Source organism: Felis catus, chromosome F2 (assembly GCF_018350175.1).
Source record: "Felis catus isolate Fca126 chromosome F2, F.catus_Fca126_mat1.0, whole genome shotgun sequence".
NCBI lineage: Eukaryota > Metazoa > Chordata > Mammalia > Carnivora > Felidae > Felis > Felis catus.
In genome coordinates, this window is record NC_058385.1 from 23,043,368 (window position 1) to 23,064,203 (window position 20,836).

General features: G+C 45.0%; 1 long non-coding RNA gene across 1 annotated transcript in view; it reads right to left on the bottom strand.

Moving 5' to 3' along the window:
* Positions 1-18,351, bottom strand: part of LOC123383031 — a 20,084-nt gene extending 1,733 nt beyond the window's left edge. The window contains exons 1-2 of the long non-coding RNA XR_006592249.1: positions 18,055-18,351; positions 17,784-17,930 (exon numbers count right to left, since the gene is read on the bottom strand). This is a non-coding gene — a long non-coding RNA (uncharacterized LOC123383031). The remainder of the gene's footprint in view (positions 1-17,783; positions 17,931-18,054) is intronic.
* Positions 18,352-20,836: the final 2,485 nt, after the last annotated feature.

The following is a 20,836-nucleotide window of genomic DNA, read 5'->3' on the forward strand; positions in this document are numbered from 1 at the left end:
CGATAAGATTGCTACATGTTGTACTTCTTCACCCCAGTATCACATTCTTATATAATGCCACGTTGACCATGCCTGTTGTTCTCCCTGAATGAGAACCCTCCCCTAGTCAGACCTACATACTAGCGTTGATCATGTTGGTCAGTAATCGCCTAAGTTTCCTGCCGATTATCAATCTATGCCACCTGCCTCGACATTCAGGCTGACCTTGTGGTCTCTTTTCTGTCATCTGGCCCATTCAGGCCAACGTTCAGGGCCCCTGGGCTCAAGCCTGACACCCAGGGTACCACTTCTTTCCCTTAGCTATAATAGCTTTGTGCCCTCCTCCCCACCGCCACCCCCCTGCCAACCTTTCAACCAGTCTAATGATAATCATATTGAGTGGAACCTAGGAATCAAAAGTTTTAAAGCCGGCAAAGATAAATCCCAACTATTGTTTCCCGCCTTGGTCTAGCGGGTCTGCTGCTCTGTCACAAAAGATTAGATTAGCTTGACAGGATTGAACTGCATAAAGCTAGGCTGGGGTGTGTGTGTGTGTGTGTGTGTGTGCATGTGCATGCGGCGTAAGTATCCTGTTTCCTTGAAAGGCTATAGCTTTCATATTTTTCCCAAGTAAAAAAAAAAAAAAAGCCAAATGTCATTTTCAAAGTTTTCTTTTCCAACTGGCAGAAATAATTCTAAATTGGTGTTGATCTGAATCTTGGAAATTCGCTTTTGCCTCCAATAAGGTTTAAAGTCAGTGGGGTTTGGGGGAGGAGGGTAGTTCTTTCCACGCCAAACTTATTGCCTGTGTCTGATTAAAAAGAGGAGGGAAAGCAAGGCTGGGATGGGTCAGAGAGGCCGGGACGCAGGGCCGGTGGGGGTGGGGCAGGACTGGGCGTCTGCCCACAGTTTAGCAAGTACACCAGGCATCTACTAAGCCTAAGGACCAATCCCGGGGACACAAAGAGCTTATAGTTGACTCACAAGTTCAGATAACCAGTAACTATGTGACTATGACAGAAATGAAGCCTCCAAGTGTGACAAGTCCTCAGCAAGGTGGCAATTGAGAGAAGCCTGGAAGACTGGGGACTCAGCAGATGGAGATGAGACTGGGAGCTTGGATTTTCCAAGGAAAAGTCAGGAAAGGCCCAGAAGTTGAAAAGGAAAAATTATATTCATCGTGCCTGAAACGGGACCCATGAGGAGAATGCCACACATCCCCTAAGTAGGTCCCATCCTGAGAATAGTCTCTTTTCCAGGATGAGGGTGGAGAAGAAGGAAGCCCTAGGAAGTTTTTTTTTTTTTTTTTAATGTTTATTTTTGAGAGAGAGGGAAAGTGGGGAAGAGGCGGAGACAGAGTGAAAGAGAGACTCCCAAGTAGGCTCCATGCTGTCAGTGCAGAGCCTGACGCAGGGCTCGACCCCATGAACCATGAGATCATGACCTGAGCCGAAATCAAGAGTCCAAAGCTTAACCGACTGGAGCCACCCAGGTGCCCCTAAGAAGTTCTGTTTCGTTTTGTTTTGTTTTTTTAAGCAGGAAAGGGCATGAGCAGAGTAATTCAGGTGCAATAAAGACTTTTGGAATACAGGAAGCTGGGGGACCAATTAGGAGGGAGGCTACTGTAAAAGGCTGAGAAGCACTGAGCATGTAAAGGAAGAGGGGGCCTCAAGAGTCTGTGCAGTGAGAGTTGGAAGGCTTAACAGCTGACGGCACAAGAGATTCCACTTTAAGCTCAATGACTGAAGAATGGCTCCGCGTGAACCGGGTTGGATTTAAGGGGGAGCCACAGAACAGACAGTGAATCTGATCTTAAAAGTGCTACATTTGAGGTGCTGGGTGACAGTCCCTGACAGACAGGTGGACATCAGAAAGAGATCGGTGCTAAGATTCTGGAGTCCTCTGCAAAGAAGCTGTGCAGTGAAGTGGTGTGGGGGTGGAGGGAGCACGGAATGAGAAGGGCCAGGGACTAAAGCTTGGGGAACGTGAGGGGGCAGCTGAAGGAAAAGTCTTAAAAGGTGACATTGGAGAAAAGTTAGAAGAAACCAGACTAGAAACAATTATCTCCTCTGCCTGGACCTAATCTCCAGCCTGAGTCACACTTAAGAAACCTCAGTCTGGCCCAAGAAAAAGCATCTGTGTGGCCAGCCCTGGGGCAGAGGCCCAAAAGGTGAAGGCCAGCGTTAACAGATAGCACATGGGGTCTTTAAACGTGCACTCGGGTTTCTAGTAACTGAATCCATTGTTTAAATGACCAAAGGAAAATTTCTTCCTAAGTGAAACCTGGAAACCGTTGTTTGGCAGTTTTGTTTGCTTGGCCTCAGAAGCATGACTTACTTCAATGTGCAGTGTTTCATGAGAGCCCAGAGAAAAACAAAGTGCATTTCAAGTATCACCGAGTGGATACATGTTAGCTCAAATGAACTCTCTTTATTTGCCAAAAAGATGGGACAGGACTAACTTCTATCAGTCTGCTCAACCAGACGGTCTCCTATCTGGTTCTCTCAAGTACTGAACTCAGCCCAAGCCAAGAGCTGCTCTGGTCACGTCCCTAGGTCAAGATGGACATCATCTGCGCTTGCCAGCACTCCCTGGAGATGCCAGGCAGAGTGATGTGTGTGACCACAGTCCTGGGTGTTATTTATTAGGACTCTTGGACCTTGCAGTTCCTACATGACATTCCGCTAGCTATTTCAAAGCACGTACCACATTCATGACTAGCTATCTTTTCGGGAAAGTGTTGAAAATGTGCAGTCACATCATCCAGAATCCTACTCAGTAATTATTTCTCATCAAACTTGCTTCATTCCTGTAGAGCGTTTACATGGTGTCTTCCAGGAGCTTCTAACAAGCTTTTTAGCTATAATCGTTGAAACCTTTCTAACCACCAGCCAAAAGCAAGAGAATTGATTAGCAAGAAAAACAAAGCATCTTCAGCCCAGATTCCCAGTTTGAGGTTTTCCTGTCAAGGTGATTTAAACCATGCTGCAGGGAGATATGTGTTCGCAGCGGCCACAAAAAATGCCCCCTTGCCTTGCGCACACATCGTGGGTGGTCCACCTGGACGCCACCCGGCAGGCCTCTCCTCCCCCCCACAATGGAGGTGCCTGGGTCCACCAGCCAGCCTGGGTCTATGCAGGGCCTATGTGGCCCAACAGGCCAACAGGCCGGCGGGAGTCCTGGCCCCGACACAGGCACATAGCATCCATCCCGCAACTGTAGAGTTCCCATTTAAGAGCTCAGTGCTACAAATGGAAACATATTCTCCTCAAAGAGAGAACATTGATGTCCTATCCCCCACTTCCTGTAAATGTGACCATATTTGGAAATAGGGTCTTTGCAGTCTAATCCTGAGGAGGTCATTTTGAATGAGGATAGGCCCTAAGTCCAACCACTGGCATCCTAAGAGAGACAGAAACACACAGGGAGAACACCATGGAAAGAGAGGCGGAGATTGGAGAGGTGCAGCTAGAAGCCAAGGGGCACCACGGGGTGCCTTCAGGGAAGAAGCAAGGAGCAGATTCTCTCTCAGAGCCCCAAAAAGGAATCAATCCTGTCGACTCCTTGATTCCAGATTTCCAGCCTCTGGAACGGTGAGAAAGTAAGCTTCTATACTTTTAGCCACCCGGTTTGCGATACTTGGCTAAGGCAGCCCTAGGCTGCACATCCTCAAGGCCTACAGCCACGCCTCCAGAAGTCTCCATGTGCGTAAATTGGCCATGATAGCAGGACCCATGTAAAGAGTATTCTGAGGGGTATATGAGAGGACGCACGTAAAGCACTGAGTCCTGTGTCTCCCACAAATTGTGAATGTTAGAGATTGCATTGGCTTGATTTGCTGCTTTCAATTATCTTTGACCTACAACAAACACCGTAACAGTTCAGCCTACTGGTCTAACAGTGGTGGTGGTGGTGGGCACTACTGATCTGAGAGTCCTGGCTTATGATACTGTTTGGTTTTTCCAATAATTCTCAATTCTTGGACACCAACTGGGTGTCCTACAATTCAATTCTTTCAAGTATGTTTGTTTGTTTACTTATTTATAGGGAGAGAGCGCGAGCAGGGGAGGGACAGAGATAGAGAGGGAAAGAATCCCAAGCAGGCTCCCCACTGTCAGCACAGAGCCCAATGTGGGGCTCAAACTCATGAACCGTGAGATCACGACCTGAGCCGGAATCGAGAGTTGGACGCTTAACCGACCGAGCCACCCAGGCGCCCCTCAGTTCTGACACTTGTCAGAGTCGGCGCAAACCCCACAGGTTAAGGGCTCAGTCCCGTAAGACTGTCCCCACTTCAGACACCATTTGCAGATGGGGGCCCCAAGCTACCCACACATCTGCCCAGCTGACTATAAATTGGGGGGATTCCACAACCTCTGCCTCAGGTTTGATAATTTGCTAGAACTCAGAACTCAGGTGAACACTGTACTCATGATTACAGTTTGTTATAAAAGATACAAAGGACCAGCCAGATGAAGAGGTACATAGGGGAGTAGGGGACGTGGCACACAGCTTCCATACCCTCCCCAGTCACCTACCCTCCCGGCACCTCAACGTGTTCACCTACCCGCAAGCTCTCCAAATCTCATAGGTCAAGAGGTTTTTATAGGGGTTTTATTACCTAGACTTGGTTGATTAAACCACTGGCCACTGGTGAATGAACTCAATCTCCATCCCCTCTCCCCACCTTGGAGGTTGGGAGGAGGGGTGGTAGCAAATTCCAACCCTCTAAGTGTGGCCAGCCCCTCCCTTGAAACTAGCCGCATGCCCACCCCGTGTCACCTCCTTAGCAGGATCTCAGGTATGGTGGAAAAAGGCTTTTATGAATACTAAAAGACACTCATTACTCAGGAGATTCCGAGGGTTTTAGGAGCTCTGTGCCAGGAATTGGGGCAAATTTTATATATGTGTGTGTGTGTGTATATATATATATATATATATATATATATATATATATACACACACACACACACACACACACACACATATGTATACACATACATATGTATATATATATATATATATATGTAAATAAAATAGTGTACACACAGTGTGTTGCAATGACTTATTTGTACATCTAACAAGTGTCCTGTTTCATTCTTCCCACGTGGCTCCATATGGTTCTAGTCCTACCCCTCATATAATGCTAAGTGCACACAGTAGATGCTCAATACATGTTGATCTGCATCTCCAAAAAAGACATCCAGATGGCCAACAGACATGAGAAGATGTTCAATGTCACTCATCATCAGGAAATACAAATCAAAACCACCATGAGATACCGCCTTACACCTGTCAGAATGGCTAACATGAACAACTCAGGCAACCACAGATGTTGGCAAGGATGCGGAGAAAGAGGATCTCTTTTGCATTGTTGGTGGGAATGCAAGCTGGTGCAGCCACTCTGGAAAACAGTATGGAGGTTCCTCAAAGAACTAAAAATAGAACTACCCTACGACCCAGCAATTGCACTACTAGGCATTTATCCACGGGATATAGGGGTGTTGTTTTGAAGGGACACATGCACCCCCATGTTTATAGCAGCACTATCAACAATAGCCAAAGTATGCAAAGAGCCCAAATGTCCATCGATGGATGAATGGATAAAGAAGATGTGGTATATATATACAATGGAGTATTACTTGGCAATCAAAAAGAACAGAATCTTGCCATTTGCAACTACGTGGATGGGACTGGAGGGTATTATGCTAAGCGAAATTAGAGAAAGACAAGTATCATATGACTTCACTCATTTGGAATTTAAGATACAAAACAGATGAACATAAGGGAAGGGAAGCAAAAATAAAAACAGGGAGGGGGACAAAACATAAGAGACTTCCAGCTACAGAGAACAAACAGGGTTGCTGGAGGGGTTTGGTGTGAGAGGATGAAGGAGGACACTTGCTGGGATGAGCACTGGGTGTTATATGAAAGGAATGAATCACTTGATTCTACTCCTGAAGTCATTATTGCACATTATGTGCTAACTAACTTGATTGTAACTTAAAAAGTAAATTTTTTAAAAAAGTTGACCTGCGTGACCTTTGTGCTCATCACATAACACCTGTTGATCTCATCTGTGAAATAGAAAGGGACTTTTCCAAGTCTTTTCTGCACTAAAGGATTTTCCCCCTGTTCTGTTGCTTCTGAAAGAACTATGAGGACAAAGGAAATTTCTGTTCATGCGTCCTTGGAGTCTTTTCTCTCACAACGTCACCTGTATGCAGAGGTTACTGAAGACCAGAAAAGTTTGTAAGGTACCCTCCCCCCCCACCCCGCCCCGGTACCGGTTCTCCAGCCCCTCAGAATATCTGGTCATCTTGGGGAGAGAGAGAGACAACAAGTTAGTCTGGTCCTAGAAACAATGCGCAGTGAGGCAGACACAGAGAACTTTAATCTGACCCCTATAGCATCATTTTCTTTCAGCTGGAATTGACCATGGAAAGCTTATCTTTTGGGAAAAAGAAAATAAGTAGAGATAGGTGAGAGAGAGAGAGAGAGAGAGAGAGAGAGAGAGAGAGAGAGAGAGAGAGAGAGAGAGAGGAAGAAAAGAAAGAAAGAAAGAAAGATGGGAGTCTCTATAGTGCAGAAGTTCCCTTCTAATTTCTACCCCCTTGCTGTGACTTTGGCAATGGCAGTGTCAGATTCAGGGGGATTTATTGCAGGATGGATGCTAAAGAGTCTTGGCCATACCCCTGGAAGTGTACGTAAGAGGTCTTTCTCAGGACGGCCTCTGGAGCCCAACGCTCTGCCCTCCGCATTCCTGAAGCAGAGGGAGGCCCTTGTGGACTGAGAGCTAGGAAACACAGAACCTGGCCAGGGAGTGAAGAAATGAATACGACTGTCACGGAAGGAACTAGATGCAGCAAAAGCTGCAGCCCTGGGGGGAGATTCCCTAACCACTGTTCCTCCAGCTGCTCAGACTTCCTGCTCCACGGCCTGGAGTCTGTCCCTGAAGACATTCCAGCAGCCAGCGGAAAGCCCGAGAACCATTTCTCCTTACCTGCTACAGATGCAGGAGAGCGCGTTCTGGAGAAGAGGGATTGGCCAGACTTCTCTCTCTGGGACTCAGCTTTTGGGAACAAGTTTCACTCACGTCTCTAGGTTTTAGTTCAGTGAGCCACACAAGAAGTTTATGCAATTTGGGCACTTTGGGTGTATTTTCAATGAAGAAATATCAATTCGAAATGATTTTTTTTTAATTTTTTAAATGTTTGTTTATTTTTGAGAGAGAAAGTAGGGGAGGGGGAGAGAGAGAGGGAGACACAGAATCCGAAGCAGGGTCCAGGATCCGAGCTGTCAGCACAGAGCCCGATGCAGAGCTCCAACTCACAAACTTTGAGATCATGACCTGAGCCGAAGTTGGATGCTTAACCAACAGAGCCACCCAGGCCCCCCCAAAATGATATACCTTAGAAAGGAATAAGTATTTTAGGTATGGGGGGGGGAAATCAAGTAATTTAAAAAAGGAAAGCTTTTGAGCTGTAAAAAAGCTCGAGGAAAGGATGAGGTTATGGAGGACTAGAGAAACATACACATAATTGCAGAACTCACCAGACTCTCCCTGGCAGTGGAGACGTGTGGGGTGAGGTAGATTTCTTAACTAGCCCCTAGAGTTTCTAGTGTTTTCTTATTGTATCAGACCCCTAAAATCCGATTCATTTGAAATCAAACCAGTTACAGACTGGAAAATTTGGGAGGCAGAAGATAGAAAAGAAAAAGAAAAAGGTTTTAGATTTCCAACTCCAAGTGAGATCTGTTCAGAGAACACACTCCAGTCTTAAAGAACAGCTATTTATAAGACCAGAACCTTTGTGTACTGTTGGTGGGAATATACAACAGTGCAGCCACTACGGGAAACAGAATGGCAGTCTCGCAAAGAATTAACCATTGAATTACCATATGATCCAACAATTCCACTTCTGGGTATATACCCAAAAGAATTGAAAGCATTGGTCTTGAGGTGTTTGTATACCCTTGTTTATAGCAGCATTATTTACAAGAGTCAAAAGTGGAAGCCACCCAAATGTCCATTGACAGATGGATGGATGAAGTGTGGTGTGTGCACACATGGAATATTATCCAGCCTTAAACACACAAAAATCCTAGAATGGTCTGGACTTTGGGACCACTATTGAGAAGGTGGTGGTCCATCCTTAATTAGCCATAGCAGACGGTCTCCTTACCTAATGTCATCCTTGCCTGTGGCAAGAGGGGAAGAAATCATAAGACAAATACTAGGAGTTGATGCCACATGCAGGGCACTGAGGATGCGGAGGTGACCAGGACTGAAGGTCAGCTGCTCCCAGGGAATGATTTCTCTGTGAATGCTGTACAGTTCAATGCCACATGCACCTTCCAAGTGACTAGCAGTGCCTGCCCTGACTTACCACGGCTTCTCCAGCTTGCAGGCTGCACCCCATACATAATGCCGAGTATGGACATAAGGAAATATAGCACCCAGGTATGTCCCTTAGAACTCCAGTCTCATGGGGGCGCCTGGGTGGCTCAGTCGGTTAAGCGGCCGACTTCGGCTCAGGTCATGATCTCGCGGTCCGTGAGTTCGAGCTCCGCGTCGGGCTCTGTGCTGACAGCTCAGAGCCTGGAGCCTGCTTCGGATTCTGTGTCTCCCTCTCTCTCTGACCCTCCCCCGTTCATGCTCTGTCTCTCTCTGTCTCAAAAATAAATAAATGTTAAAAAAAAAAAAATTAAAAAAAAAAGAAGAAAAAAAAGAAAAGGGCTCCCTGGCTGTAGACTGTTCCCAGTTCAACACTCCTCAGTCCCGAGGGGCACTCGGTTCTGAGCAACCCTGGGAGCGGAGCTGCTGTTTATGCCTTATGGTGTATTTGATCCTGGCTGGACCAGACACTTTCCTTGAATCAGGGATGCAGCTTGGTTTTCTTCCCCCTGGAGTGCTTGGCACCCAGTAGGCACTCAGGGCACGTGAGTTAATGCACTGGACTCTTGTCTTCCTGCCAAAGCTAAGGAAGGAGTTCATCCCATGGGGAGCCAGCTCTCTAACTGGCCTGGGGTGGAAAGTAATGGAGGCCAGAATGACTGTTTCCAAGAGTCTTCTGATCCTTCACTTCAGTTGTAAATGACCCGAGAAGAAACCATGAGGCTGAGGCCTTGGGTGGGGGCAACTGACGGCCCACAGGGCAGTCCACAGAGCTGGCTATGGGCTCAGGGAAACTGAAAGGAGACCCCAAAGGCAGGGGGCAAGTTACTGGTAGTCCCAGACTCTGCACACTAGCCCTGGTGCCAACACAGATGTCACCTAGTAAGAAACAGGACAGCTCCAGGCTCCAAGGTCTTCAGGCTGCCTTTTCTCAGCCAATCATATACCTGAGTAACAGCAGCCTAGAAAAAATCGGTACTAACCCCCTGTTGCTGCATCTGGGGACAATTCTAGCCAGAACACTACTGCGGATCCATGCAGTTAGAATCCCTGGGTGAAACTTCCCATTCTTCCTCTTCTTCTTCCCCCTTCTCCTCTTGCTTGACCTGGTCAGTTTCTAATGGTGTGTCATCTCATTCCTGTATTTTCTTCTCACTCACATGCCTTCCTCACCTCCATTCCCAGAATTCTCCTGGATTTACTATCTCCCTGGAGATTTTTTAATTCTGGCCAGGACATTCCTACTGTTTTCCCACCTCTAACATCGGCCCCTGCGCTCATTCGACTCCCTTTTTCCTGGGCCTGCCTCAAGTCTTACTCCCTTCAGGGACCCCAAAATTGCCCCTCCAGAAGTGCAGTCTCCTTCCCTCTGCTGAACTCTCAAAAGCCCGAGTCCTTGCGGGGGGCAGTCACCATTCACATCCCTCCTGAGAGCAACTAGAAGGTGGGGATCTTACCTAATCCATCTTTGTATGTCTCCTCCCAAGTGCCTTTATTTCATACCTGATGCATGCTCAGAAAGTGTTTATTGAAAGAATGCATGCAATTCAATAACAAAAAGCCAAACAGTCCAGTTAAAAAATGAGCAATATTCCATTGTATGCATACACCCCATCTTCTTTATCCATTCATTAATTGATGGACATTTGGGCTCTTTCCATAATTTGGCTATTGTTGATAATGCTGCTATAAACATTGGGGTACATGTGTTCCTTTGAATTCATATTTTTGTATTCTTTGGGTAAATACCTAGTAGTGCAACTGCTGGATTATAGGGTAAAGAAGATGTGAAACACACACACACACACACACACACACACACACACACACACAATGGAATATTATTCAACCATAAAAAAAGAAATCTTGCCATTAGCTATACTGTGAATGGAGCTAGATAGCTTAATATATGCTTAGCTTAGCATAATACTAAGTATATAAGTCAAAGAAAAATATCATATGATTTCACTCATATGTGGGATTTAATAAACAAAACAAACAATCATAGGAGAAAAAAGAGAGAGGAAAACCAAGAAAACAGACTCTTAATTATAGAGAACAAACTGATGATTACCAGAAGGGAGGTGGGCAGGGGGATGGGTAAATAGGTGATGGTGATTAAGGAGGGCACTTGTGATGAGCACCAGGTGTTGTGTGTAAGTGTTGAATCACTAAATTGTATACCTGAAACAAATGTTACACTGTATGTTAACTAACTGGAATTCAAATAAAAACTAAAAAATTAAAATTAAAAATGAGCAAAGAACTTGAATAGACATTTTCCCAAAGATCTAAAAATGGCCAACAAGCCTATGAAAAGATATTCAACATTAGTTATTGGAGACATGCAAATCAAAACCATAGTAAGATGCCTCTTCAAGCAGCGCCTTGGTGGCTCAGTTGGGTAAGCATCCCACTCTTGATTTTGGCTTAGGTCATGATCTCACAGTTCATGGGATTGAGGCTCGTGTCAGGCTCTGTGCTAGCAGCATGGAGCCTGCTTGGGATTCTCTCCCGCTATCTCTGCCCCTTCCCTGCTTGTGCACATTCTCTCTCTCTCTCTCTCTCTCTCTCAAAATAGATAAACATTAAAAAAAAAAAAAGATACTATTTCACATCCACTAGAATAGCTATAATATTTTTTTAAACAAAATAAATGTTGGTGAGGGTGTAAAGAAATCAGCACACTTGTACATTGCCAGTGGGAATGCAAAATGGTACAGCTCCTGTGGGAAACTGGAGGTTCACTCAAAAAGTTAAACATAGAACTACCATATGACCCAGCATATATACTTTTTAGGTATATACCCCAAAGAATTAGAAAAAGGTATTCAAACCAAAACTTATACATGAATGTCCATAACACTACTAGTCACAATAGTCAAAAGTGGAAACAACACAGACCTCCCTCAACAGACAAATATGTTGTACAAGATACGAGTGGGCCTTGAAAACACAGTGCTATGTGAAAGAAGTCAGTCACAAAAGACAACATATTAGATGATTTCATTTCTATGAAATGTCCAGAATAGGCAAATCTGTAAAGATGGAAAGCTTAAGGGGCACCTGGGTGGCTCAGTTGGTTAGGCATCCGACTTCGGCTCAGGTCATGATCTCACAGTCTGTGAGTTCGAGCCCCACGTCGGGCTCTGTGCTGACAGCTCAGAGCCTGGAGCCTGTTTCGGATTCTGTGTCTCCCTCTCTCTCTGCCCCTCCCCTGCTCATTCTCTGTCTCTCTCTGTCTCAAAAATAAATAAAAACATTAAAAAAATTTTTAAAAACAGATGGAAAGCTTAAGATTGGGAGTGAGGATGGGGAGTAGGGGTGTGATAGCTAAAGCGTACAGGGTTTCTTTTTGGGATGATGAAAATGTTCTAAAATTGGCTGTAGTTACGGATACACAACTGTGAATACACGAAAAACCATTGAATTATATACTTTAAATGGGTACATTGTATGGTATATAAATTGTATTTCAATAAAGCTGTTTTTAAAAATGAATAAATGAGGGGCACCTGGGTGGCTCAGTTGGTTTGAGCGTCTGACTCTTGATTTCAGCTCAGGTCATGATCTCATGGTTCGTGAGCTCAAGCCCCAGTTTGAGTTCCATTCTGTCAGTGTGCTATCTGCTTGGAATTCTCTCCCTCCCTCCCTCGGCCCCTCCCTTGCTCACACATGCTTTCTCTCTCTGTCTCTCTTTCAAAATAAATAAATGAACATTAAAAATTTTTTAAAAAATAGATGACCGTGTTTAATAAACTTTTAACATCTAAGATTTCCATTCATGTCTGCGAAATACATGCAATATCCGAAAGTTCCATGATATACCAGCATTTAAAATTTGCTGGGGCCCAAGTTCAATTCTGCAAGCCAAGAAGCTGGCTGATACACCTGATGGAGTCCTTGGGTCTAGAGGGAAGACCAGAGGCCAGCCAGATTCCTTCACTCATGTGGCATTAATGTTCTTTATATATTATGATAAAAGAGAAGAGAAATTCTAACACCATTTTCTTTCTTTGTGAATAAAATCATCCTGGTCAGGGGTGAGGGGATCCATAAAGTCAATAGGTATAAAAATGTGATGGTATTTACTAATTAGAGTTACATGCAAGTCTTTGAGTATCCTCAGGGAATATTGAGAGTCTGGTGTATTTAGAATCCTGGCCTTTAGAGGGGAGGAAGTCCCCACAGGTCTAGAGGCAGAGTGTCCAGATTTGCAGTGTTCATTCCACAAAGGTGGCTCCAGCCTGGTACTGGTATCCAAACAAAACACACGGGCTGGACATAAAAGGACTTTGCACACAAGTATCAAGCCCTCCAGGCTGAGGATAGTCCAGATGAGTGAACTTCATCTAAGATTCCCGGGTTGGTTATGGAGAATCAGGAGAATGAAGCTTTGCTGGGGACAGTGCAGGGTTGACAAATTGGGGATACTCAGGAGAGGCAATGTGGTGGCAGTGGTGACTGGATCCTCCTCCAACCGCAGGGGAAGGGGGCCGCAGACTAGAATACTATGCAGGAAAAGTTCTAAACAAATGCTCATTCTCACTGGTAATAAGGGAAAAATCATTTAAACCACAAAGAGATACCATTGCACGTCTACCAGACTGGCAAAAAGGAAACACATCTAACACTACAAATGGTTGTCCAGGGGGTGAGGCAACAGGAACTCTTATAACGGTTGGCGGGAGGGTACAACCTCTTGATATTCCCAGCAAACCCGAAGCCATACACGCCTCATTACCCCTCATCCCCACCATAGACAGGAAGCCTCGGGAAATTCTCACACGTGCTCACAAGAACATCCGAACAAGAATGCCCATTGTAGTACATTTGCATGACCAAATTAGAAGCAACCAAAATGTCCATCAAGAGGAGAATGGACACATTGTGATACGATCATTCAGTGGATTATTACAAGGCAGTGGAAAAAAAAAGAATGAGCTACTGCTATCCGCATCCACTAGGATAAATCTCAGAGTGTACCGTTGAATACAAAAGGTAAATTGCAGAAAGATACATTATATGATGTCATTTATTTGCCGTTCAAAAACACACATAAGTATTTTATGTTTATTGATGGATGCACATATTAAATAAAGGTATAGAAACACACACGAAATGTTAAGCACCAAATTCCAGATAGTGCTCATCTCAGGGAAGGAAAAAGAATTGGATCTGACTACAGGGGCTTCAACTGTATCATGTTTCTCTTTCTTTCTAAGTCTATGTATTCAAATAAGTACAGAAGAGTGCTAAGCTCTACCACACTGCGTGGTGGACCACTGGATGTTCTCTAGACTGCCTTTTATTCTTTCTTGCATGCTTGAAATGCTTCAGGTTTCTAAATGTCGAAGATGAATAAAAAAGAAAAGAAATGCATGGGTCTCTTTTTGTGTTTACCTTCTAAAACCCTACAAACCCTAAAAAATTCCTTAGAAGAACAGAGAGGCCCAGACTAAGTCTTTGGGATCAGGAGGTTTAGAGGGGAAAGTGATCCCACCTACTCTTACACCATGAAGATAACTACGTGCCCCAGGGCTGGGAGGGCCCGGAGGAGAAAGATGGATGAGAAGACATGACAGAGAATATAGATTCTGTGGTCCCTGGACAAGGAGTCCCTCCTCCTCCATGCAGAGCCCTGGGGAAGTAGCAACAGGTAAGGCAGTGTTTTAGGATTTGAGTGTAGAAGAGGCCTGTGTCCCTCTCCCAGGGACACTGTACAGCTACGTCTGTCCTACTGGCGACCATAAGTAGGGACAGGGCTCCAGTCTCCACCGTGACTGTTGTGGGCCACATGTGGAGCTAGCCAATGCCATAGGAGAAGTACAGAATCCAACTAGGTGTCATTACATAGCTCTAAAAGTTGTGGTCCTACTAGACAAGGATGACATGTGGGGCTGGGGGATTCTGAGCAGACTCAGGCAATAAATAAATAAATAAGGTGGAGCAACCCGGGCAGAGGGCGCTGCAGACTCGGACCAGATGGGAGACTGGGGCAGTGGTTTACCTTGAACTCTGCAGATCCCAACCCCTCTAAAAGCACGGAGTCCCTGCTAGCAGTTCAACTCGTAGGTGCCTGTCATGAGGGAAACGGGATCCTATGTCCACAGAAAAATCTCTCTTGGCCCTATCATCTCAGGCTACTGAAATGGAAACTACAACTTGCTTAGTTCAACTTTACTGCTTCCTTTGACCTTGTCTTTTGACCTTGGGAAGGGTTCAAATTAAGAATACTTTTCTATTAGGTTTTGCAACAATTTGTGTATACTGGGCATTTTTAGTGTTTGTAGTACTTAAGAGGAGCTGGCATTAAAGACTAATATATCAGCCTCATGATTCCAACTTAAAATGTGTAACTGAGTAATTGTTTAGATTTGTGATTTTACAAGATTTGTAAACAATATTGGAATGTTTATGAGAACTTGAGATGCATTATATTTTTAAGTTTAATTTATTATACTTATTAGAATTGTTTTAGCATTTGGCAATGTTCTGATTGTTAGGTATTTGAAGTGCTTATAAATAAAACCAAATATATTAAATTTATGAATCCAATTAAAAGTATGTAAGGGGATTTAATTAATGAAATGAAAAAAGCCCCTTTAAGGGTGATTATTAAAATTTACTAGATTTATAAATAAAATAATGAGAGTTGTCAGCTGAACTCAAAAACTTAAGGAAAATTAGGGGATTTTTCAATGTATTGCTTAAATAAATTAAATATAATTATTTTTAATTTTTTTTAATGTTTATTTATTTTTGAGATAGGGAGAGACAGAGTGCAAGCAGGGGAGAGGAAAAGAGAGGGGGAGACACAGAATCTGAAGCAGGCTCCAGGCTCTGGGCTGTCAGCACAGAGCCCAGTGGAGGGCTCGAACTCACGGACCACAAGATTATGACTTGAGCCAAAGTCGGACACTTAACCAACAGAGCCACGCAGGTAGCCCAAGTATAATTTTGTAAACGTATCTACAAATAGTGTCTCTTCTCCACACAAAGCTCCCTCCCCTCAAGGACATTGCAAAGATCAACTCACACTGACCATAGCACTTTACAGAAGTCACAAAGGGGCTGCCCAGGGCCATGTGGTAAGAGGGACAACACGTAGAGACACCACAACATGTGGTGTCTGGTGTTCCTCTTCCTAACCCCTGCCACTGCGTAAGATAGAAGTTCCAAAGAATCTTTTTCCTACCTTTTTATGAAAATTTTCAAATATACATAAAGTTGAAAAACATATAGTACAACGAATACCTGTATACCTAGTTGCAACAGTTGTGATCTTTTTTCATACTGGTTTCATTTACATCAATCTATCTATCTATCCATCCACCCACCCACCTATCCATTCATCCACCTATCCATCTATCTTATAGAACCATTTCAAAGTAACTTGACAATATCATGACACTTTACCTCAAGATGCCATTGGCCCCAAACTTTGACCTTTCAACCTCCAAATCTGTGCCTACCTCCTCTGCTCCCTTGCTCTTCTTCTTCCTTTCCTCTCTGATCATCATGTGAGAGAATCACAGTCTGTGATTGGACCTCAGGCACCCTTTGTTTGGCAAGCGGGACACCCAAATGCACCTGCAGGAGTTTGAGAGGAGACCCATACATGGACTATTAAGGAAGCAAAGGAATAGGTTTCTGAATCTACATATCTGTCCAATGAATACTGTGATGGGACACCTCTGTTGGATAGGCTCAGGGTTGGGGGCTAGAAGGACTACTCAATATTCCTCAAACATGCCTACCATACATCTGCCTCAGGACCTTTGCACCGTTTCCTTTGCTTAGAACTCTCTACCTCTAAGATTTCAACATGGCTCACTCTCTCACCTTCTGCAAATCTTTGCTGAAAAGTCACCTTCTCAGTTGGACCCACCTCATTCCCCTGATTCTGCTTTATTTTCCTCCATATCATGTATGTTTACATGTTGTGTTTACTGCCTGTCTCACTGCACTACAATGCAAGCTCCCTGAGGACTTTTGTCACTGAAGTTTCCCCAGTGTCTGGGATAGTGCCTGAACATCTCCTAGTAAGCTTTCACTAATTATTTGCTGAATGAACTAATAAGTGAATGAATGACTTATAAGGGACCTTTTAGCTCTAAGAAGCTAGGAATTTGGATAGTGGAGGGAAAGAAGACTGGATTTGGTATCAGAGGGTCTGGTCTGAGTCCCAGTGTTGTCAGTCATAAGCTAGGTTACCTGAGAATGTTAGCTGCAAATTTAAGAGTCTTAGTGTCCTCATCTGTAAAATGGGGTTAATGATACACAATACTTTGTGTTTGCTGTGTTCCAGGCAGTCACCAAGCACACTGTCACCTTAACTGTTGTAATGGCACCACCTGACGTTTCATGTCTTCTAATGTGATAAATGTATTCAGTAGACAGCGTCACCTATGAAGCATCCTTATCCAAAATACTTAACCTGAACTTAAATGAGCCTCTTGGCCTAATTTTTTTTTTTTACAAGAAAACAAGAGTTAAAGAAACAGAACAAAACAAGTCATGAAGAAAAAATAGACAAATTCAGAATTTGGGACATTTTTCAAGACAACTGGCCTAGCCATCGGAAGCATATTAGCTTTATGAAAGTCTTGATAAAAGTGAAGGGCTGTTCTTGATTAAAATCAGATACAAAGGGGCTCCTGGATGGCTCAGCTGGTTAAGCACTGACTCTTGCTTTTGGTTCAGGTCATGATCTCACAGTTCGTGAGTTCGAGCCCCACGTTGGGCTCTGTGCTGACATCATGGAGCCTGCTTGGGATCCTCTCTCTACCCCCACCCCCTCCCCTGCTTGCTCTCTCTCTCTCTCTCTCTCACACACACACACACACACACACACACATAAATAAACTTAAAAATAAAATAAAATACTATAAAGAGATATGTAATGCATGATTCTTGTTTGGAATATGTTTCAAGAAAGCATCATTTAGATAAGCAAAAACTAGAAGCAAAAATAATACGTATAGCCAGTTGAATGGATAAATTAGCATACCTATAAAAATATATAATGGAATATTCTACAGCCGTACAATATTCTGTCCTGAAGCCCCCACCCTGGGTGATGGTGCCCACCTGCCCCACCTCTGCCTGCAGCCTCTCACTGGTAATTTTTGTAGACAACATGAGAAAAGCAGTGACTAGCAGGCTGAACAGTCCACCAGTCTGAACCAGTAAGGTGGAGGTGAGGTCTAGTAGAACTTGAATTTGCAGCTGTGGGAAACTTGGGTTTCCAGTCTTTGCAAACCCCACCCTTGATTTACCAAACTGGAGATGCATAGACACTGCTGAGCATCCCGGGAAGAAGTTCTGGAACTTCTCAGAAAGTAGAGTAGGGGGTACCATGCAAATCTTGGGCCTGGCCTGGAAGGGCCAGGCATCTTCCTACCTTGGGCTCGGGTTCTCCAGGCTGGATTTTCATACGTCTCCACCGAATTAGGAACGTGGGCTGGACTCTCTTGGGTCATTCGTTGGGACGGTCTGCTTAAAAGCCTGTGTGGCCCCGTGCTGATCACAGAACGAGTTCATTCATCCGCTGCGCAAAGGAAAACAGAGCTACAATTAATGCAGCCAGGATTGGGACCTGGGCCCTTGCTCTCAGGGCCTGGCCCAAGTTCCTGCAGTTGGATGAGGAGCCCTACGTGGTGAAGCTGTCCTACCGTGAGCATGAATGGTGCCTACTGAGGGCTGAGGTGGCCTCTTTAGCCTGGACGGGTGACACTCCCTCTGCCTCCTTCCTCACACTGCACTCACGTCCCGCTTCCTTTCCCGACGAGAGTGTTTTCCACCATCTTTAAAACAGCTTTTCCTCATTGGGGCTGGAACAAAAGCTTTAAAATGGATAAAGTAGGAGCACCTGGGTGGCTCAGTTGGTTAAGCCTCCTACCTCGGCCCAGGTGATGCTCTCACGGTCTGTGAGTTCCAGCCCCGAGTCAGGCTCTGTGCTGACAGCTCGGAGCCCGGAGCCCGCTTCGGATTCAGTGTCTCCCCCTCTCTCTCTCTCAAAAATAAATAAACATTAAAAAAATGGATGAAGTAGTTCCAGGTGACTTTCTTCTCACCCCCACAGTAAGAGTTCCTGCTAGGATTTCACAATTTTTCACACCTGAAGTGAGAGCACGAGAAAATCAAGGGAGCTGAAGGAATCACAGAGAAAGTGGAGGAAGCCATTCTTAGGAAAGGTTTGAGGGGGATTTCCCTAGAAGGATTTTCTGGAGTGTTGGGGTTACGTTGGCCAAGTCTTGCACCGAAAGGACTGAGGTCCCCTGGGGGACAGGACAGGATTCAGAGGGGTGGAGCGGAAGGAGAGGCAGGTCTTCCTTTCTGCCCGCAGTGCCCAGGCAGCTGTGGTCTGGGGGACTAAACTGGTTTTTCAAATTCTTCTCCTTCCATTCCTGGCCCCGAGTCTGATGATCGGAGGTGCACAGGTTTTAAAGAGTTTCATCAAAGCGTTGCATGGATACAAGGGGACCTATTAACTGAGACCATGATCCTTTTGCTTTGAAAGTCGAAGCAGACAAATAACAGACAGAAGTTCTTGAGTAGTTCACGTGGAAGACGGTCCGTAAAGAACTCGGAGGAGGCCAGTGAGCAGAGCAGAAGAACAAACAGGAGCTTGATAGCCTGTGTCCCCCTGAAGCCGGAATACAGAATGCCGAGGATAACAGCAGACACTTACTGAGCGCTGGCTTTCATTTATTAACTCATCCAACCTTCACAACAACCCTGTGAGGAAGTCACTATTAATAAACTCAGACAAGAAACGAAGGCACAGACATTGACTCGTTAAGCCCAAGGTCACACACACTGCGCTGGAACACCTGCAATCCAGTTTCAGAGTCTACCCTGTTAGCCACTCCCCTTTCTCACTCGGTCTCACTCTGAGTCAGGGACTGCTGTCTGTGTTGAACAGAGGAAGGTGGGCTCCAGTCCCACTGCCACACATGGATGTAAAACAGGACGCAGGAAGCCAACCCCACACCCCAGACATGAAGGGCGTCCCAAGGGGAGGAACCACATTCTCTAGATGCACCTTCTGGTGAAGGACAACCCCAGACGGGGCAATCAAACCAAGCCCTGCCTCTGGTTCAATAACATGCAGTGAAGGAAAAGATGCTCCATGTCATGAGTCATGAGGGAAATGCAAATCAAAACCACAAAGAGATAGCACTTCACACCCTCTAGGATGGCTACAAGCAGAAAGACGGAAAATAAGTGTCGGCGGGGACGTGGAGAAATTAGACCCCTCACACGGTGACGGCGAGAACGGAAAAGGGCGCAGCTGCCTTGAAAAACAGTCTGGCAATCCCTCAAAAAGTTAACTATAGAGTTACTGTATGACTCAGCAGCTCCACTCCTAGGTATGCACCCCAAAGAATCGAAAACAGGGATTCATTTGGACACAAATGTTCACAGAAGCTCTGTTTACCATAGCCGAAAAGGTGGAAACAATCCAAATGTCCATCCACAGATGAAGAAACAAAATGTGCATATTCTTTTTTTTTTTTAATTTTTTTTTTCAACGTTTATTTATTTTTGGGACAGAGAGAGACAGAGAATGAACCGGGGAGGGGCAGAGAGAGAGGGAGACACAGATTCGGAAACAGGCTCCAGGCTCCGAGCCATCAGCCCAGAGCCTGACGCGGGGCTCGAACTCACGGACCGCGAGATCGTGACCTGGCTGAAGTCGGACGCTTAACCGACTGCGCCACCCAGGCGCCCCCAAAATGTGCATATTCTTACAATGGAATATTATTCAGCTATAAAGAGAAATAAACTATTGATATGTGGTACAATGTGGGCGAACCTTGAAAACACTAAACCAAAGAGGCTAAAATGCAAAAGGTCATCTCTTCTCTGATTCCGTTTATGTGCTATCTCCAGAATAGGAAAAACTATAGAAACAGAAGAGAGATGAGTGGTTTCTAGGTACTGGGGGCAGAGGGCACTGGCGACTGATTACTCAATGGATACAGGGGTTTCTTTTGAGGTGACGGAAATTCTTTGAAACTATAGAGAGGTGATGCTTGCACAACTTTGTGAATGTACTAAGACCCGCTGAGTTGTTCACTTTAAGAACGATTGCTGTTATCTGAATTGTACCTCGATTTTTTGAAAACGCAGAAACAAAACACGAAGTGTAAAAGAGGGGACGGATGTGAGTTGGTAGCTGTTCTTTCAAAAACCTGAGTGCTTTTGTGGAATCTGGCTGAGTGTGAGCCACAGCTGCTGTCATCGTGATGACTGCCACATGGTGGGCTTCCTCCAGGTTGACCCATTTGCTCCTCACAGCACCGTGAATGCGGGGTCTGGGGGCTGTGCACTAATGAAAGGCCAGGGCTGGGCTTCGAACCCAAGCACTCTGTCATTCAGGCCCTAACCCAAATGACTGCTTTCCCGCAGTAATAACGACAATGTCGAGAATCACGAGAGCTAACATTT